General features: G+C 38.5%; 1 protein-coding gene across 1 annotated transcript in view; it reads right to left on the minus strand.

Annotated features, from left to right (window-relative positions):
- asic4a (acid sensing ion channel subunit family member 4a) overlaps positions 1-13,620 on the minus strand; it is a 157,711-nt gene that overhangs the window by 118,396 nt on the left and 25,695 nt on the right. The window contains exon 2 of the mRNA XM_088415941.1: positions 10,170-10,304. The gene's annotated coding sequence lies outside the window, so the exon portion shown is untranslated. The remainder of the gene's footprint in view (positions 1-10,169; positions 10,305-13,620) is intronic.

Genomic DNA, 13,620 nt, shown 5'->3' on the forward strand with positions numbered 1-13,620 from the left:
AGCGGTTATAAGTCTTGAGGTAACAAAACACTGCAAAGTGGGGAACAGGTGGGTTGTATGACAACTTTTTAGAGAGTTAACATATTTGCTATTAATGCATTTTCAACACATTATATGTGATTATGCAATGTGCACTACAACATAAATAATCCATTGATCACTAGTATCAATTTGTGCCAATGTTTAAAAAACTATAAATCAATAAATAAAGTGTCCAAATTTGGACTATTGACTCTTTGATTTTGACAACTATGCTCGTCAAAGATCCATTTTAACTGGACAGCTATATATGGAGACAAGGTGCAAAAAAAGTTTTTGTAAAAGATAGAGCAATTTGATCAAAGAAATCCAGAAATTGTTTTTAAATCAACCAAACAATATATTTTAAGGTTGAAATTTGATTAAAAAATGTAAGTTCAATCATTAACTGAATCATTTATATTCTTTTAAAATATTTAATCGTGTTGGCATTGATCCAAACAATCTTTTTATTGTAATCAAGAGATATTTTTCAGTCCATTCTTCTGATAGTATCTTCCACAAATAATCTTAATTTTTAATTTCTTACTGTCTATTATTAAAGTTGACTTTATTTAAAAAGACCAGTCAACCAAAGTGCTGTACAATAAAATAATAGCGCAAATAGAAGCAAAGAACACAAAAAAAACACAGTACAAGCGAACAATCTAAAAACCAGATAAACCAGAAGTGCAACAGAGATGTCAACTGACTCTTACGATTGTTTTGTTGACGTTCCCTTTAGCGCAGCTCCATCTAGTGGATGCATAATGCAACCTCAGCCACTACTGTCACTTCGATTTTATGCACCTTATAATGCGGAGCGCCCCAATATATAAAAACAGTTTTGAAATATGCCATTCATTGGAGGTGCGCTATAGTCCAGTGTGCTGTATCGTGCAAATATATGACCATTTTTTTATAATATCTCAATAAAAGACAATACCATATCATGTGCCATCCTGTGAACTATTAGGACAACATATTTAACAGAAATGAAAAGTATTTGAATATATGAGCAAAACAACAAGAAAAACAACAATTCAATGTACGCATGACTTTCAATGTTGTGAATAAGTGCTGTGTTGACCTTTCCAATCGTAAACTCATTGTTCCAGACTGGACTCAAGGTCAAGATGTGAAATGTAAAAAAAGAAAAAAAAAAAAAAAACACTTGTGCTCATGTTAGAACACAGCAGCTTCCACAAGATGACCTTTTGCGACCTATTTTTTTTTTTTTTTTTGGTGGGAAGCTACCTTTTTAAAGTCAAAGTCTTCATGCTAGATAAGCACTAGTGCATTTTAATCCCGCACTCTGCTGACTAGGACATCTTGTCAAATGACTGCCGTTCACCTCTTCTCTTTGTGGAGGGGATTTCCTTATATGAGTGCATATCCCCAAGACCTCAGATCCACCTCTATTGTATAGGTCCATTGTGTCAAGCTTAAGCTTTCATTCAAAATAGCCTCAAAAGTCCAAGGCAGCATATTGCTAATCACAGCATTGACCAATCCCAATCCTACCCCCCCCCCACCCCCACCCCCTCCATGTTCTTCTCTATTCCATACAAACAAGAGTAAATGTCAAGCACATTGGTTTATCCTCCAAACCAATTACCCTATATCTCTTAACCGTATCAATTCTTGGTCTTTTAATTGAAATGCAGCGTTTCCAAGACAACAAGAAATGAGAGTAAGATGCAGCAGGTGCATCAGTTCAGCCAATTTATTTTCATACAGGTAATTTGTTATGTATATCTAAAAAAAAAAAAAAAAAAAAAAAACTGTGTACCGTGACATGATCAAGACAGGGTGGACGCTACGTGGGCGGATTCCTGTAATGAACCTCATTAGCCCTACCTTGCTCTTCTCACCTGCTTTCAAAAGATGAGCCTTGTTAATATGCATAGCCCAAACTTTTGACGCCAATGCATCATGGCTATGTCTACTTTATCAACGCCTTTAAAAAAAAAATAAAAAATCACACCTTTTGGTGTATGAGGTGCTACTGACTTTTAGGTGACACTTTGGTGCTCCCTAAAGCAAGAAGTCTGCAGTATTTTTATTCTATGTCAGTGTGTTATACTAAAGTTGAAGACCATGCAGTCTAAAATAATGCCTTTGAAAATTCATATTCCACACCAAATACAGCTACGGGATATTCACTTTGCTTTAAAGTGTAATGCAGGGATCAACAACCTTTTTGAAGCAGAGCTATTTCTTCTGCAGAGTAATACAAAGGGCTACCAATTTGATACATGAAATGATGAATTTGCTCAAAATATCCATAATGTTATTGTCATACGTTACATTATGTCTTTTGTTGCATTTAAAGCACATGATGCAGATCTGTAGCTCAGCTGAATTCCAGGCCAGCCGAGAGGTTCTGTTGCGCTCGGTGATGATGTAAATGTGAACAGTTGGCTGTCCCTACATGTGTCCTATAAATGGGTGGCGACGGGTCAAGGGTACCATGCCTCTAATCCAAAAATCGTCTGGGAGTTACTCAAATTCCAATGGCAACCTTGATCGGTATAAAGCAGAGATTAAAATATTGAAAATGCCATTTTATTTCATCCATTGAATGGCCTATATTAAAAACATTTACATATATAAGGCACAGAGAATAGAAGCTACAGTAGTGGCTGGGATTGCATTACGAATCCATATCCATCCAATATAATTATGATTCAATGATATATTTTTCATGAAATTACGAGCAAAAATCTCATATTATTTTGTTGATTTAAAAACAGTTTCAGGATGTATTTTATAAAATTACACTTTTACAAAAACGTGTGGTTTTTGCATCTTGTCCTCATATAAAGTGCTTCAAAATTGAAAGATGTATAGCAAATGTATAGTAAAACATTAAGAATTTACATGGTGATTACGTTATTTTATTTTTTCACCCCCCCAAGATGAAAACTCGCAGATTATGTGCTGTATAAAGCACATCAGATTATAAAGCACACAGTCAGCTTTTCAAAAAATTTAAGGCTTTTAGGTGTGCATTATAGTACGGAAAATACAGTACAATTTTTTTAAAATTTGGGAATGGGAATTTTGCCATTCCCTTGAATGCACATTTTGGTAGAAAAGGTGGAATTCTGGGGCATAAAATGTTGTTGTGTGGAAAATAAAAGCTCACTTGTCTAGAACTTTTGGAATGTTTCATCGACGATTTGAAATGTGGAAGTCGTTGAAAAAGTGCCGAGAATACAAGAAAAACAAAACACGGCGTAAATTACTACGCAACACTCTTCAAAATATCGCTGATTTTAAAATCACATTTCTTTTTCATCATGACCTCTTATATAGATTGCTCTGTTGCCCGGATTTTTCCTATTTCGTCCATGCAGACTAAGCGAATGAATTATAAGTGTGTGGATATTTAATCCCGTTCTGAAAATAAATGAGATGCTTTGAGTAGAGCCCACAGCACATCTTTTTCCAAGGAATGTAATGAGAATGTGTGATGAATGGCAATTAACATTTAAAAGAGGAGCGCACCTCAGTGGTAATGGCTATGATGCCTCGCCTCTGTGTGACTTGGCACATTGCAAATATTTAACAAGGCCCTCAATGGATGAATGCAAAGTGGCTGATAGAATTTCATATCGGGAAGGGAACGGGAGCCGCATCTGAATTTGTTCGTCGGTTATGTCTTCATAATGAAGGCGGTGATGCGGCTGCGCTAACAAGCAAAGGCACAAAGCGCCGTGTGTACGCTACATCACAGGAGATGGCCATTTCGGTCCAAAAAAATAATAATAATAATAATGTGGGAACATTTGCATTGAAGCATACAGGGGGGAAAAAAAAAAAAGATTAAATGGCTAAAATAAATGAGCGCACCTGGCATTTTCTCAAAAGACATTAGCAATCGTCGGGAACTTTTCCGTGAGATACTTTTTAAAGCTCCGTCAAAGCAGGAGGCCCTACTTTGTAAATCTGGACCACTCGCGTCTGTCTACTTTGACAGAAGCGTTTCCAGGCGAGCACGTTCCCACGTCAGCCGCGGCGCTTTGATGTCAACAGGGAGGATTACTTCAGCAAAAACGCAAAGTTCTCGGAAGAGGGCGAGAAAGACTCGCCGCCCGGTGTCCTTCGCTGCTTCTTTGTCAAGGACATTTGCTCTTCCAGACTAGCCAATCAATCAGGGCCCTGCCGGGTGAGGGGGCCTCCTTGTCCCTGTCACAACAGCAGATTGGACTGGCTGCAGTGCTAACAGACTGTCAAGATCCACCTGACAAAAAGGGCTCAAAAAGCAGCTATGCCTGCAAAAAAAAAAGGACCTTCTTGACAGCGGCTTAGCCGTATAGACGCATCCTTAAAGACTTGTCTTGGAAAATGAATTCAGAGAATAAAAGTGATGAGTTTTCACAAAATCACGTGTCGGCAAAAATTAAAACACAGATTTTGATCAATTTTGATTCTACAATGAATTCCTTCATTTCATCCACTTCGATGACTATTTGATCCTTTTGGCAGCTGGGAAATGAAGGTTGTGACTTAAAGGGACAATGTGTCAGTTTTAGACCGTTTTCATTAAACAGAATACATTAAATGATTACAAATTCCAAAAACTAGCAAATAAATGTGTTCTTAATGACCGACAGTATGTTTTGAATATAATTGTAGGTCTAGTTTCATGAATTGATATTACATTGAGGGTGGCACTCCTCCGGAGGCTGCCATGTCTGTTAGAGCTAAGACCAATAATAAATGCAGCACCCCCCTGCTGTCCGTAATCAAAAAGTCTAAATTGTACACATTGCCCATTTAAATGATTCGTAGCCAGGACGTTTATAGCCGTCAATGGCAGTAAATGTTCTCTGGCAAAATGGCCGGCGGCAAATAACGAAATTTTTATTTTGGAATATATTATGCTAGCGACTTATCATGATAGCTCTGTATCTTTCACGTCTACAGCCATTATTGGCAGTGAATGAGTTAGAAGGAGGTTTGGCGCTTTTTGCACCAATAAAAACATATTTTCAGTGATATAATAGAAATAAAGAAGGGGGGAGGGGGGGCTACGTCGCTCTTTCACCGTGCCGCGTCTATAACATCACATCTTGAAATAAAAACACCCTCTCTACCTTTTGCTTTTTAAAAAGGCATTAATGGGGTCCTGGTTGGTCCATCAATATAATAGGCAACTAAAGAGGGTGATGCGGGGTCGCCGTTGCGGTGACACTGACACTATTCCCCTAATTACCAGCCATCACGGTGATTCTGAAGCGTCTCAAAGTTGTTATGCTGAAATTATTCCAAATTGCTCCTTTATATTTGGATTTTTGACAGCTATTATAGCCATTTTGCAAGGTTTTCAGGGGTGCACTTTTTTCCCCTGAAAGTGCTAAGGATAATGGATGATTGCTTATTGTCAATGGCATTTTCTGTTTTTTTAAATCATCCCAAATGCAGAGTATGAAAGGTGGCGGAGGATGTGAACGGGTGCATCTCCCGGGCCTGAGTGACCTCTGGCTGTAATGTGATGGAGGACAGACCTTTGGGAAACGTTGTGCTTCCCAAAAAGTGTATGGGGCTGTAAGGAACAGGATGGAAGCGGAACAAAGTGAGAGTGGGTGCTTTTAGTGCTATTTCTGTCTTTTGTGAATCCAGGTGAGTGATGTGAAGCTGGTGCTTGTCTGCTCGACTCAGCCTCAGGCCCCATTTTCTACTTTCCTTTTTGTTTTTTTTTTAAACATTGAATCGTGAAAAGGGGCCTCAGATTATCCTTTAGAAATCGCGTTGAATAATTTTGCCTGCCAAAAAACAGCGTTTGGAGAATGGACCATACATAGAGAACGTACAATATGGTGAGGTTTGTGATCATCTCAAGTTTTATCTGGCTTGAAAATGTTTTTTTTTTCCCCTAATGTGTATGGCCTTCGCTAAAAAAATGGCGCTGACAATGTATTAATTTCTTCTAGTATTATTTTAGTTTCAGAAAAAAGTATGTGACTTGTCATGTTTCTGCTCAAGAAAAAAATTAAAGGGACAATGTGAAAAATTTCGACCGTTTTTCATTACGGACAGCAGGAGGCGCTGCATTCACCATTGTCCGTAGCTATAACAGACATGGCCGCCTCTGGAGGAGTGCCACCCTCACATGCAATATAATTTCATGATAACTACATATTTAAAACATACTGTTGGTTGTTGAGAACACATTTGTTTGCATATTTTTGAAATGTATAATCATAGATTTATTCTGTTCCTTTGTAATGAAAAACGGCCTAAATCTTACACATTGTCCCTTTAAGGTCACATTGGTCATTTTTAATGAACAGCAACGGGCACAGACGTAATTTCTAACCTACACTGCTACCGCCATGTAAAATACTTGCCGCACTGAGAATGAAGTCATCGGCAGCTACTAACGTAGTATTGATTAGAATACCATATATAGACTAGTGGGGCTACATAGAACATACTAGAGATGCACCGAAATGAAAGGTTTGGCCCAAACCAAAAATTGAAACGCACCACCTTGCATATCAGCTTACATATTGTTGTAATGAATATTATCACCCATATTTTGCACACTATAAGGCGCACCTAAAAGCCTTGATTTTTTTTTTTTTTTTAAAGCTGATGGTGCGCCTTATATGTGGATCAATATTGAGATTGGGGTTCGTAGATGGGGAATGAATTGATAAAGTAAGCTTTACTTGTTTCTTTTGTGTGTTTACAGTTGAACAAGGTTGCTCATATTGACATTGAGTTATGCGTTTAGAGTTATTTGAGTTATTATTGTTATTACTTTGAGTATTACTATATTGTGATTTAAAAGGTTTTAAAATATGTCATTAATTGAGGGTGCGCCTTATAATCCGGTGCGCCTTATATACGGAAACAGTTTTAAAATCTCTCATTAATTGAGGGTGCACTTTATAATCCGGTGTGCCTTATAGTGCAGAAAATATGGTACTTGGCTTCCCCTTCAAAACCAAAAATGAAGTGACTTTTTTCGGCAGACAAATGTGTCCTGCGGTTTACCATATACGATAATTCCAGATAACCTTTAGGCCTCCTGCATGGCAAATGAAAAAAATCCTCTTTCCTTGAGGGGAGAGATGCAGAAAGGCGCACGTCCCCACAGATGCGGACACCCCTACAATGATGGCCAGGCAGAAAAATCTGGCATAAAAATGAGTCGGCCCCAGAAAAAATATTCTCTCCTAGGTTATTAAAAAAACGACTTGGGTCACCGGCGTGATATATATGACTTTGACAACGTGCAAAGACGCTTCCAGCTCAATCCCGTCTCCATCTTTCAGCGTGCGGCGAACATTTCTTTTACGTTCGTTCACGTTCTGTGCGGGCCATTGAGGAGTTTGCGGAGGTGTCGTTGGATGAAACAGACAAACATTTAAGAGGAGATCTGGCCTGACTGTAAAGCAGTCCGTGAAAACCGCTTGCATCGATTTCTTGTCCCGGGCACACAAACAGGATGGCGGGGTGAAGTACCATCTTTATCTGGACTTTTCATCACTTGTGTGACTGATAGCAGAGGCCCTCCACTAATAGGTTTGTCCTCTGTATGCATAGCGCCGACGAGCAATACGCTGCCTGGTGCGCACACCCTGACAAGCCGGCTTTCTACTAGTTACAGTATTTGACAAATGAATTGATGCTATCTAGCTCAGCAATACATCAGGCTTCAATGAAAGCAATTCACGGGGACATTGTGGTATTTATAAATGTCAACTTAAGTAAAGGCTATAGCCGACCACTGCGGAGGTTTTGTAATTAAAGGTCAGCATTTGTGATAAAGTTGTTGTTTTCATTCAAACTATTCCTCTCTCTTTTTCAGCCACCTAGGAGAACCGTTGGAACGATTGAATTATCGGACCGAAATTACAGCAGTGCATACGGGAAAATCGTTTTAGGGTTTGCCAAACGCTGTATAAAAAATGGATTATGAACAACAGATGAGGAGAAAACGTTCGTCGCAACCAGTGAGACATGTGCTCACACTCCGCTAACTACACAGAGAGAGATTCTGCCTCAAGTGGTTAGCAGGGACACCCGTGCTAACTTGGCAGTGATACATGATGGGTACACTCTTCAGGAAATAATCACTTGGGAAGAGGAGCAGCAGCAACAGCATCACAACTAGCTCGGGCTGCCGTTATCCGACATTTTTTACAATCTATAGACAGCATTTTCTCCATTGATTATTTGAGTAATAATTAATTAGGCATCTTCCCTCAGTTGTTTTTTTAAATAAACGATTAAAGTACCGTATTTTTCGCACTATAAGGCGCACCGGATTATAAGGCGCACACTCAATTAATGGCATATTGTAAAACGTTTTCAATCACAATATAGTAATACTCAAAGTAAGAACAATAATAACTCAAAAATAACTCTAAACTCTCAATAGCACAATAACTCAATTTCACTATAACTAACCTTGTTCAACTGTAAACACACAGAAGAAATAGATAAAGCTTACTTTATCAGTTCATTCCCCATCTACGAATCCCAATCTCAGTATTGATCCATATATAAGCCGCACCTGATTATAAGGCGCACCATCAGTTTAAAAAAAAAAAAAAAAAAGGTTTTTATGTGCACCTTATAGTGCTGAAAATACGGTAATACATCTCAAATGCATAATAGGTCATAAATAAATACTGTCATTCCCTAAATATAGAGTGCACCTGTGTATAGGACGCACCTTTATTTTTAGGGTCAAACTGGTATTTTCCTGTCACCATGTATAGGATGCACCAACAGTTTGGCAACAATGAAAACAGCAAAAATCTCATCTTCCTAAACTCTTCATATTCTGTGGTGTTCATATCAATGTTATATATTTGTTGCGGGTTAAGTGTGTTTCAGATTTCCCACATTGTGAGCAGTTAGTGAATGCTGCGCCAATGCAACGTTGAATGTGCTTTAAGCAGTTGTTTTTCCTTTTCATTGTGATGTAGCTTGGGTTCATTTTGCCTTGACTACCCAAATTTGCTATAGAAACTAATAAAAGATGCAATTAATAATGGAGTCAAATGGAAAACCTTTTCATCTTTCCTAACCAGAGCTCTCAGTGCCATACCGTTATTCTTTATTTAATTGGCTGGAGAAATCATAACCTTTACAGGAAGCTCTCCGTTTTAGTAATATTCCTGTGGGTGAACAAGTATGGACTCGGACGTTGGTTCAGTTTGCTTGCTTCTTTTTATTGAAAACAATGCCTTAACAACCTCAGCTAACACACGTTTGTTGCTAACAGCCATTTGACGTCCGACCTCTAGCTCATCCCGTTACGGTAATTATTGTAAGTAAGAATACGGCCGATATAAAAATGCACATCTATGAGTCTAAACTCGGCTTTACGTTGCTGACAACGTAAAAAGGAATCTAATTTTGAGATTACCATTCATGGGACGCATCCATACTTTTAACTTTCATTTTTCGGGAAAAAAAAGTGTGTCTTATATATGGGCAACCATAAGAATGAATATAAATAATTGAATACATTGTTCCTGAGTTTGAGATATCCGAATGGATTTGAAGGCACCTCATATATCGTGCAAAAACTGTCAATCTTTTTTGACAGGCAATAGAAATCTAAGAATAATTACTGTTGAGAAGCTTCATAACGATCCTGATCATTTAAATCATGTGTGTTGCTGGGAGAAATTGGCAAAACATTCGGAACACAGGCCCTCAAAAACTGAAAGGGGGGGGGGGGGTCATGCGAGTTTGGATACATGTACACAAAACCTAAATAAAGCCACTGTATACTGTGCACTTCGCGTTCTTAAAATGATGTTGAATTGACAAAACGAGTGCAAACACCTGTTGGAAAGAAACAAGCATTATCAGCCATCACACAGGAAGGCTTTGTTTTGAGACACCTTTAAAACATCACATTCTGTGTTTTCCCGCTTTCAACTGAGTAGTCTGCCTAAGGGCAGGGCAACTGTCCTTGTTTGTGTGCTTTGTTTTGAGAAAAAAGCATCGCGGGAGGTGTCAGGGAGTGCGACTAAGCAGCCCCTGCAAAGCTAGCCTTGAAATTATAGACCTTGCATGAAAATGATGGGTTTGTTATTATTTTGAGCCAAAACTGTGTGATTAATCATAATATTCATGAGGTTCCAGTCAGAGAGAGAGAGAGAGGGACTGACCTTGACTTTTCTCAACGTGCGTACCCAAGCCCCGGAGTCAAGGAATATCAAAGGGGACACAGTCCTGGAGATGTGGGACCGAGACATCACCCGCATCCGTGACAGACCTCTGGGCCAAAGCAACACTTGCAAAGACTGCAACGGGGGAAATATTAAGACTTTAAACTCAGTCGGTCCAGAGAATAAAGTGAATTCACAGATACCATATGCTTTTGGTAACAACGTTTCTCTCTTCTCTTACTGGACAGTAAATAGTCAATCTAAAGATTGTATTTATGTAGTACTATCAAGAGATGAAAACAAAAATTCGTATAATATAAATAATTCTCTACTTTAGTTTGGCAAAGAGCTTTGCTGTGGCACCTTTATTAACTGTGGATGCAGTCACAACTGAGTGCTTTGCATTTATGTAAAAGGCTAAACTTGAGCTGCTTCTACAGTAAGATCTCTTATCGAAAATAAATATAGTCTAACGTCACCAAAGATGCCGTTATTTTTAGGTTATAAAATTTACCGTTCATCGAACCGGCATTTCATATGTTTATTTTCACTTTTATTTTTATTTTGCCCTCCTACTCACAACAGGAGCCTATCAGGTTATGCCAAACACAATGACAGCCAATCAGTGTCCACCTGTGTTGACCTGTTGAGTTCCAGCCCTCAACATCTCATGCACAAAAAACGCAACGCATAAAATCATCAAATCAGATCGGAATGCATAAAGTTAGAGATCCAAAAACTAGTTTCACACAATTAAAAAAAATTACACTTTAGTTACGACTGTCATGAATTAATTACAATCTGTTAATCTGACACCTCTAAGTAAGAGACTTTTCAAACTTCTTTTTTCCTGGTCTTTATGTTCTTTACTTAAAATCATCACGCAAAGTGTTGTGGGGAATTGGCACAGGTTCTTTGTTGTGCAAGTTTTGCTTGAAATCAATGTGAAGAATCAATATTTCAGAGAACCGCTAATTTATGTAATCAAGAAGCGTGTCTATCTACAGTTCTTCGGAGCAGATAAAATCCTGTCAAGTGTTTTTGTTTTATTTTAGCCTACAGTTTAAAGCCGTTATCTGCAGTGATTTATGGCATATAGTGTGTGCTAAATTACTTGTAAGACACTTTTGCGGAATCAATGAGTGAAGAGCCACAACGTTAAATCTTAATAGAGTAGTTAAAAGGAGGGCTTGTTATAATCCTAATGATGAACTTGTCCTAATTAAATGACATAATGTGTTACGCAATTTCAGATACCGTAATTCACCAAACGTTAGACACACCTTTGTATAAGACGCACCCTTCATTTTTCAGTCAAACTCTGGTATTTTCTAAGATGCACCAACAGTTTACGGTAATGTAAGGACTATAGCAAAATAGGATCTCATCGCTGTAAATTTTTTTATTTCCTCGTTTTCCTTGCGCGTAAAGCATGTTTAAGTATTTCCCACATCATGAGCGGTCAGTGAACGCCTCGTCAGTGTCATATAGAATGACCACAATGCTGTTGTTTTTTCTTTTCTTCACGACACGCTTCGAGTTCATTTTACCATAAATATCCGAAGTTGAGCAGCACTCGTGTTTCAAAGACTGCAATTGATAAACGAGTCAATCGGAATACCGTTCTGTGTTCTTTAACAGGTGCACTCTCAGTTGATGAAGACATCCTAAATTTTACACTATCCTCTCCATTTTAGTTATACGCCTGTGTGCGAACAAGGATGGACTCGGACGTTGGTTCAGTCCAGTCTGCTCCCTTCTTTTATTGAAAATTATGCAGTAAAACCTCAGCTAACACGAGTTGCTAATTAGCTGCTAAACTGACTATTACCAGCCAACTGACATCTGTCCTTTAGCTTGTCTCGTTATGGCATTTATTGTAAAAACAAAATTCAAATTTTTGAGTTACATTTTTTAAGACGCACCCGTACTTTTGGCATCATTATTCGGAAAAAAAAATGCATCTTTGAGGGAATAGCAGTATTTATTTTTTGTGACCATCATGTCTTTGTGCATGCTAACATAGAAATACTGTACATTCAAATGATGAATATTCCTGTCTTGGTAAAACAACAATTAGACTATTGTCATAATAGCATACATTGGCAAAGGTTATTTATTCGGGCTGTCTCATTTATTCTGCCCTGCCTCTCATTTCTGTCAATTTATAGCACTCCAAGGGAGGCACCCGATGACCAGATAGACCAGCTCAGCCTTTCTGGACGTTCGCGTTCTGCAGCGCCAGCATTGGCTGTCAGGGGCATTTAACAGCGACGTTTGCATTATTTATGAGGCTACCTTTTGAGATCCTTTCCTTAATTATGCTCCAAATTTCCATAGAGAACTAATGACGCGTAGTCGAAACGCCTTGCGACACGTGTTTCAAAGCTGCTGATTGTCACGGGCTGCGTTTCCTGAGTGGTCACATTAACCTCACCCGTGTTGCGACTCTCCTTACAGATAAACGCATTTTAACCAATTGTGAAGGCTCATAGTGCTGCGGTTTCCTTGGTTACCTTGTCATCCAACCGCACGACACATGGACCCTGCCTTAACCCCGCCTCGCCACCATCTCTCAACCTATAAATGGCTGATTAAGTTAGGCGACTTGGCTGGATCAATTCCAGGTAGCCTTAGGTTACACTAAAACTAAGAGAAGAACGAAATTGCCATTGCTTGCTGGTGAAAACAATATTACTCACAGTCACATTCATACAATTACTCCGGGGGAAATTCGACGCATTGTTTGACATTTAGGTTTTGATCAAATGTTTCCATTATGCAGTTTTGTTTCCATGTATGAGACATAAGAGGAATTTTAATCATATTTGGGATACAAAACAGACTAGAATTGCACAACCAACTGTGATAGTTGCATCCTTCAAATTAACTTCTTAATAGTCCTAATATAAAGTGTTATCCAAAGAATTTTTTTTGTTTTAATTGTCAGAACCCTTTTTTTCTTGAGCTGCCAGTGAAGCCGTTTATAGGCATCATTTAGCACTTAAGTGGCTGTGACAATGCTGCAGTGTATCACTGCCAAGTGAGCGACGCGAGCTTAGTCTGTAACATTGAGCTCAGTTAACACAAAAACAGTATTAGTGAACGAAATGAGGCACGTGCTGTCTTTGTCTTGTAACAAAATCACATTGAGGAAGGAAACACTAGCCACAATGTGACTTTTTTTCCCAAGGCAACAGGAGTCTCCAATTACCGCAAACAAGACAAACAATGATATTATTAATAAAACTGCTTTTTCACGAGGTAGAAAAAAGGATGTTTTTCCACACAGAAAAAGTATAGAACCATTCCAGAACTGGTTTAGATTTTACGGGTAAAATCCGATATTTTGCCTATTTAGATTGAAACTGGATGGCTCGTTCTTAGTCTGAACAAGCGCAAAGCACATGAGATTTGATTTTTCCCGACCAAATTGAAACCTATTTCGGGA

Source organism: Hippichthys cyanospilos, chromosome 5, assembly GCF_059441005.1.
Source record: "Hippichthys cyanospilos isolate Australia breed blue-spotted pipefish chromosome 5, RoL_Hcya_1.0, whole genome shotgun sequence".
Taxonomy (NCBI): domain Eukaryota; kingdom Metazoa; phylum Chordata; class Actinopteri; order Syngnathiformes; family Syngnathidae; genus Hippichthys; species Hippichthys cyanospilos.